Below are 8000 nucleotides of genomic sequence, written 5' to 3'. Positions count from 1 at the left end.
CATAATGTGATATTTTATTTAAATGTGTGCTGTGCATCAAATGCATGTATATCATACATACTAGCATTTGTATCATTTGCCAAATAGGGGTGTATATATATATATATATATTTATAAATATATATATATATATATATATATATATATATATATATATATATATATATATATATATATATATATATATATATATATTACATATCCTATTTTTATGGTATTCTCAATTTTTATAATTTTATTCTCTATGGTATTTGTTAAGGCTTTTCATACGTTTTGTATATATTTTCAGATAAATATATGTTTTTAGAGAGAGAGAGATTTTTTATGATTTTGTGCTTTTATAGATATTTCTTATTGAACATATATACTTGAATTCTATATATTTGTAACTACATATGTTGAACAACTATTTTTATAACCTCTATATATACTTATCCGTTTATATATTTTATACCTTCCCCCTGTCTGGCACATCCATACTTTTATTATTTTTCTTTTTTTTTAGTTCTATTTATATAACACAAAAATATTTATTCTTATATTAAAACCATATCAATCAATGCCACGTCCTCAAAACTACAAATCCCAATACACATTGTGAGTAAACCAGAAATGCCAAAATCCATGAAACTGGAAATGACATCATTACGTCACTGTTAATAGCCTAAGACCAGAAGATAATGCTATCAATACGAGAAGTATAGTGATTATACAAATAAGGTGTTTTGGTGAGCATTCCATTCACAGGAAGTGCCACATCATTGGCTAGTAATATCTATTTAAATACACTAACATAGCATTATTTAGTCTTGAAGAAGGCCCATTACCTGGTGCCAAAAGACATTGGGGCTGATTTAACATGCTGTGAATGCAGCAGTTTCCACGCGAGCCATCAGGCTTGCCAGAAACATCTTAAGACCGCTGCTTCTTAACTTATCTGCCATCTCTGAGGCGGCGGACCGCAATCATCCTGATCAGATACGATCGGGATGATTGACACCGCCTGCTAGCGGCTGATTGGCCTTGAATCTGCAGGGAGCGGCATTGCACAAGCATTTCACTAGAAATGCTTTTGCAATGTTAAATGCCGACAGCGTATGCTGCCGGTATTTAGCGATGTCGGACAGACATGATCTGCTTCTTTTCAAGTGCATCGTATTTTATCTATTTCTGGTATGCAGAACTATCTATTTGGTTAAGATATTGTTTAAATGCAGTATCACACTATGTTTTGTATTATTTTTTAGGTACACATTTCTACTCACGGATTCACAGCGGAACTTTTTTACTGATATTTTTCAATTTTGATAATACATTTCATCATAGCGAAGACTTTTCCACTTCAGAAGTTCACCTTTATCTAAAATAATAATTCACAGGACACATTCCTTCTCAAACTATTTTTTTTCACTATATATTTTTCTATTATATTCTTCTCTTTGCCTGGATCCATATATATATTTTTTTAATATTTTTTTATCTTTTTGCCTGGATCCATAGATTTTTTATATATTTTTGATATTTTTTATATATACTCCTATAACTACACACATTTTTATTTTAACATTGTGTTATTTTTATTCTTAATATATGTTAAATATGTCATATTAAATTGTATTGAGTTGTATTAATTACGGTACTTCCATAGTTTATTCATTACACTTTAGCCTACAGGCACTCAGTCTCTACTTATGTATCTATAGATTCTTTTGATATTTGATTAGGAAATCTGAGCTTGTGTATTTTATAATTTTTCAATGCTGTAATAATATATACTGTATATAATTAAAATGAAAAACAATATGAATTGCTCAAAATAACTTGTGATTACTATAGATAGTGTATTTATGGTTCGGGTCAGTAAAGGTACATGCAAATGAATATTAAACTTGCAAATGTTAAGATACTTTTCAGTTTGTCTGTTATAAAACAAATTAATCTTGGCATCCTTTGTTGTTGCATACCTAGATATGCTTATGAGCAGTAATAGACTTCTGGGAGCTAGCTGGGCTGATTGGTGGTTATCCACATTTACCGCTTGTCATTGGATTACCAGATTTAATGAGCTAGCTCCCCGGAACCCTGGAGCTGCCTTTTATTTATGGCATTAACCCACTGCAGGGGTTAAACAAATCGTTATGTGCTAGCAACAGTGCATTATTAAAAATGTTCTTACATGTTAGAGCTTTTTCATTTTGTACTTTTTTAACATTTAAAGTATATTCTACATGCATAGTATACATTAACAATTAAACTCTGTATTGCAAACATTAGTATGGAAAATAAAGATTTTCAAATGTAAATTGTACTATTTAAGTAATCACTATGATGCTGCTGCTTCCGACCCACTCTTCTTCAGGTCCACCTAAAGTGGAAGTTTAGAAGCAGCGGTCGTAAGGCCGCTGCTCCTTAACTCGTTCGCCACCTCTGAGGCGGCGGACAGCAATTGGCTGTGAATGTGCAGGGGGCGGTACTGCACAAGCATTTCACAAGAAATGCTTGTGCAATGATAAATGCCAACAGCGTATGCCCCTAAGTATTGCCCCTAAGTATTTTTAAATAGATATTCCTATATATATATGTATATATCTATACCTATATACAATCATGTAGAGTATATATATATATATATATATATATATATATATATATATATATATATATATATAGGCATAGATATATATTTTACCAAAAAAACAGATATATGTAGAAATATGTAAATATGAATAAATAATAAACATATTCTTCTATGTACTATTTAAGTAATCACTATGGGGTAGACTTAACTCGTCCGCCACCTCTGAGATGCCGGACAGCAATCATTCTGATCGGATACAATCGGGTTGATTGACACCCCTGCAAGCGGCCAATTGGCCACAAATGTGCAGGGGCTGGCATTGCACAAACATTTCTGTGGAACTGCTTGTGCAATGATAATTTCGAAAGTGTATGCTGTCAGCATTTATCGATGTGTGGCGGACATGATCCGCTTCAGCAGATCATGTCCGTCCTCATATTGTTAAATCTGCCCCTATGTCTTATCTTGCAGGGTTAGTCTCTGAATTCACTTCACCCTCTCTGGTGGCCATGGTAACATCACACAAGTATTGTACATGTTAAAATAAATAAAGTGACCTATTTTGTACTCTGAAATGTCTCTACATTCAGTAAGCTATTTCTAAGAACAAGTATCATAGGAATTCTACTTCAGTGCAGATTATACACAGTAGTAAATTACTTAGAAACGTGGGCATCCCTGTAGATTTTCTCTTTTTATTATGACATTTGAAAATGTTAAAGCCAAAACCTAAGATAGGGTTAGGGGAATCTGGTGAGGGCAGTGTGCTGTGAATGTAAGGAATGGTTGAAGCATTTTAGCTACATACAGTAGAAAAGGCAATATTAAAAAAATAAAGATCTGGACAACCAGGTTTGTAAGAATAAAATATTCTTTTTGTGTTAACATATTACTGCATAGTCATATTTTTTAAAATATGCTCACACTACATTAGTGTACTGTACAGTACAACCTGTACTTAGTATAGCACCTATTGCTGTGTGCTGTACTATATTAATAACTTTTTTAAAAAACTGTGCTTGCAATACTTAGAACACTTAACAACATGAATCATTAAAGAGCTTTTTGGTTGTGGAACATCATCACCATCAAGAACAACAAAAGCAGTTGTTGAAGTTAGAAGAGCAGTTGGAAGCTTTGCATGAGATGTGTTTATGCCAGAAGTGGATGACTCAGGCCCAGCCTCATCTGTGGATTGCACAGGCTTACTGATGGACGACTCAGGTTTATTAGTGGACGACTCAGGCTCATTGGTGGATGACTCAGGCTCATTGGTGAATAACACAGGTTCATTGGTGCATACTTAGGCTCATAATATTTTTTATTTCTTTGTTTGCTTTGCATTGCCTTGAATAAGAAATCCATGTTTTGTTGTTTCACCAACTTCATTCTTTAATAAAGAAGTTGCTTATAAGGCTCTAAATATTAGCTTATGCCACAAAGTGCAATCCTGCTGTGTTCTACATTACAATCATTATCCTCTATCAATTGCAGCTTTTTCTCAATTACAATTAATGCAGAAGATAACCGAGAGGTGGAAATCTCTCATGGGACAGCTTGCTGTGATTCTTCTTCTGCATCTTTCACTTTCCCCTCAGCAACAAGTTGTTGCACATCTTGTGTGGAGAGATCATTTACATGGGACTGCACAAGTTTATCAGCATCCTTACTCTCATCTTCTTCAAATCCCACTTCCTTTGCCAGAGCCATACATCTTGCTTTGATTTTGGGGAGCTCTTCTGAAGGGTCAAACACTTTACTACGCTGAATAAAATCAAAAATTCCACTTGAACAACAATTGCAAGCTTGATGTTGATTTGCTTCCAGAATTCATGAACTGTTTGTGCATTATCACCCTCAGTAGTTTCAAATAGCATCTTGAATGTTCTTCTTAAATAATATGCTTTAAAGGCTACAATCACACCTTGGTCAATGGGTTTGATTAGAGAGGTTGTATTAGGAGGTAGAAAGAGAACTTTGATATGTGGTAACAATTCAACAACTGTTAGAGGATGACTTGGTGCATTATCAAGAATAAAAAGAATTTTCAAAGCTACATGTTTCTTCTTGCAATATTTTTTTTAAAAACATGTTAGAAAACATCACAAAAAATATCATACGAATTTCCAACGAGCCTGAAGGCTTGCGCAGAAACAGGTACATTAAGTGCCATTTGACCCTTTATAAGTCAGCCCCAAAAGACTTCCTAAATTATTTTAATGCTCATGAGTTAGCAGAGTGATAAATGACAACAGGCTTCAACTTTAAATCTCCACTGGAATATGCACCCAGCATCACTGTCAGTCTATCCTTTGCAGCCTTAAACCCTGGTGCTCGTGCTTCATCCTCTGAGATGTAGGTACTTGAGGACCTTCACTTCCTATACAGACCAGTTTCATCAAAATTAAAAATCTGATTCAGGGTACACCCTTCTTCCAAAGTAAGTTTAGGGGAATTCAAAGGGTTTGTGGCATTGAAGCCAAGTGCTGAATTAAACACTATTATTAAATTGTAAATAAGTAGGTTAAAATGACACTTTATTAAACATGTATGCAAAGACGAACATTATATTAGATGGTCAATTCTAGGAATGGGTAATGATCATCCATTCCTCTCAATTCAGGCAAACTGATCAAACTAACATTAAAAACAAACAATAAAAATAGAGGGCTGTGTGACCTGTCTGTGCACGCTCAACACTGTCATTCAAATTATAGTCATACACTGCATAGGTGAATATTTGTATAAGGACTCAGGTATCAAACATTTCACACAGACTATGCGCTCAAAGGCGTCCTCCTGCCTGCGTACTGCTGAGATTGAACTCAGTCAGCCGATTTCTTACTCATGTCCCTATAACTAATCATACCATACATGCAGCGTGTATATAAAAAGTGAGGTATAGGTAAACCCTTCACTAAAGTATAAAGTGACTAGCCTGTATATTAAATTGTGCTAGAATCCTGCACTTCTTAACTTTCTCATAAATCAGAAGCTATACGCTGTTAGGTACCACAAATAAACGCTTCAAAATTCGTAAGCTTGTCTAGCTATATAAGGTCCTGTTTGTAATGTCTTAGCAAAATCAGTAATCAAATGTATCGAATTGTAAACTATGTTGCACTAAAATTGTTACACAGCGATAAGCCGACAGGCTACAGTCAGACAGTGAATGATCGCGGCTCTAGGTCAAGCCCACCGACGCGTTTCGTCACTTGTATGTGACTTCGTCAGGGCATAGGGGCCGCCCAGCCGTTCAGTCCGTCAGTTATACCCAGCGGTCACCTAGGTAACGGTAATTATATGCGGAAGTATCTATCCGCAATGTACAGCGGACTCTATTATCTCAGCTGAGATCATGTATCAAAACGGTTAGTAATACATAGGTTTTAACGTCTACATAAAGTATTTAAGATGGTATGGTTCTTCAAAAGAAAATCTCAGATAGAGATTTAATCTGTTTGGGATTAATCTTGTATATTTATCGGTATATTTGATTTATTTTACACCCCACTTTAAATAGGTGGCTGTTATAAACGCATATCGTAAACAAATCACGGCATAAGGTAAATTGTAACATCGATCAATAAGTCGTGATTGGTCACTCTCATGGTCAGCAATACTGTCATAAAAAATTGTATCATCATATCAAAAACGATCACCCTCTTATTATCGTATATATTATTATTAGCCAGGCAGTTTTTGCAATTTTTACTGCTGGTTTATCATAGATTTATTCATTGACAGTTTTAACTGAATTGATGTATTGATTCTTTTTGTTGCCGCTGTTTATATTGTATACTCAGTTTAAAACATATACTTTCAATACCAAAAGGTTGTTATGCACTTTATAACAATTATGTCAATCTGAAAAAAGTCACCAAAGTATCTGCAATATATTTTATAACGTTAGTCTCGCCTACATCTGGACTCGTTATTTTATCCATCAGTCTATATGCGAAAGAATAGTTGTGAATTAAAGGTACAATATGTTCATTTATTCCATTCATAATTCATGGATGATTCAACAGTATGTCATTAAATATTTAGAGAAAGCTTTTATAGGAGATCACTTCATTTAACCCCTTAGGAGATGCAGACTGCAGTTCATGTATCCATCTGCATTCTTTTTGTAGAAGCAGTTTGTTAATATCACCTCTTCTACCTCTTAGCTTAAGTTGTTAAATAGCGAAGAAGTGTATTTGATATTTCTCATCTTTGTGTACCGTGTTCATATGTTTGGCAACTGGCACGTCACGATTTAATTTTATGTCACCCATATGTTCTAAAACTCTCGTGCGTAGTTCCCTAGAGGTCTCCCCTACGTAAATTAGGGGACATTTGCACATAGCGACATAGACAACTTTCTTAGTTCTGCAATTCATAAATTCATTTATAGGGTAACTTTCACCACTTCTCGGATGTGTAAAGAGTTTCATAGGGGACATATTTTTGCATGCCTGACACCGGCCACATTTGAAGAAACCTTTTGTCTCTTGTAAACAGGTTTTTTGTTTATATGGGGAGAAATGACTTCTTGTCAGTATATCCTTCATGTTCTGAGATCTCCTATGTGTGATATTTGGTTTTTCAGTAATCACATCTAATAAATCAGCATCCTCATGCAGAACATGCCAATGTTTCTCAAAAATATTACGAATCTCAGTGTGCTTTTCATCAAAAGTACCTATAATTCTGATTTTGTTAGTTTCTGTATTTACTCCTCCCTCTTTCTTATCTTGTATTAGGGTAGGTCTATCTAACGTTTTAGCTCTTTGGTACACTTTTTTAAGACATCTATTAGGGTAACCCCTTTCTCTAAATCTTATCCTTAATTCCTTAGCTTCTGCAACAAAATCTTCCATGGTGCTACAGTTGCGTCTTGCTCTTAAATATTGACCATATGGGATACCCATCCTTTGGCTCTTAGGATGATAGCTTTCACATTTAAAAAGACTATTTGTGGCTGTTTTCTTCCGGAAAAGTTTAGTGTTTAGGGACCCATCTGTTTCTTTCCTAATTTCCAAATCTAAGAAAGAAATGCTAGTTTCTTCAATGGTAGAGGTGTAATGCATTCCATGGCTGTTGTCATTTAACCAGCTCATGAAATTACTGAAATCTGTCTTAGAACCTGTCCATAGTATCAGGACATCATCAATGTAGCGAATGTATAGCTCCATAAATTTCATAAACGGATTAATTATGTGGACGTTAAAACCTATGTATTACTAACCGTTTTGATACATGATCTCAGCTGAGATAATAGAGTCCACTGTACATTGCGGATAGACACTTCCGCATACAATTACCATTACCTAGGTAACCGCTGGGTATAACTGACGGACTGAACGGCTGGGTGGCCCCTATGCCCTGACAAAGTCACGTACAAGTGATGAAACGCGTCGGTGGGCGTGACCTAGAG

The sequence above is a fragment of the Bombina bombina genome, chromosome 3, assembly GCF_027579735.1.
Source record: "Bombina bombina isolate aBomBom1 chromosome 3, aBomBom1.pri, whole genome shotgun sequence".
NCBI classification, from domain to species: Eukaryota; Metazoa; Chordata; class Amphibia; order Anura; family Bombinatoridae; genus Bombina; species Bombina bombina.
This window is presented reverse-complemented; position numbering follows the sequence as displayed.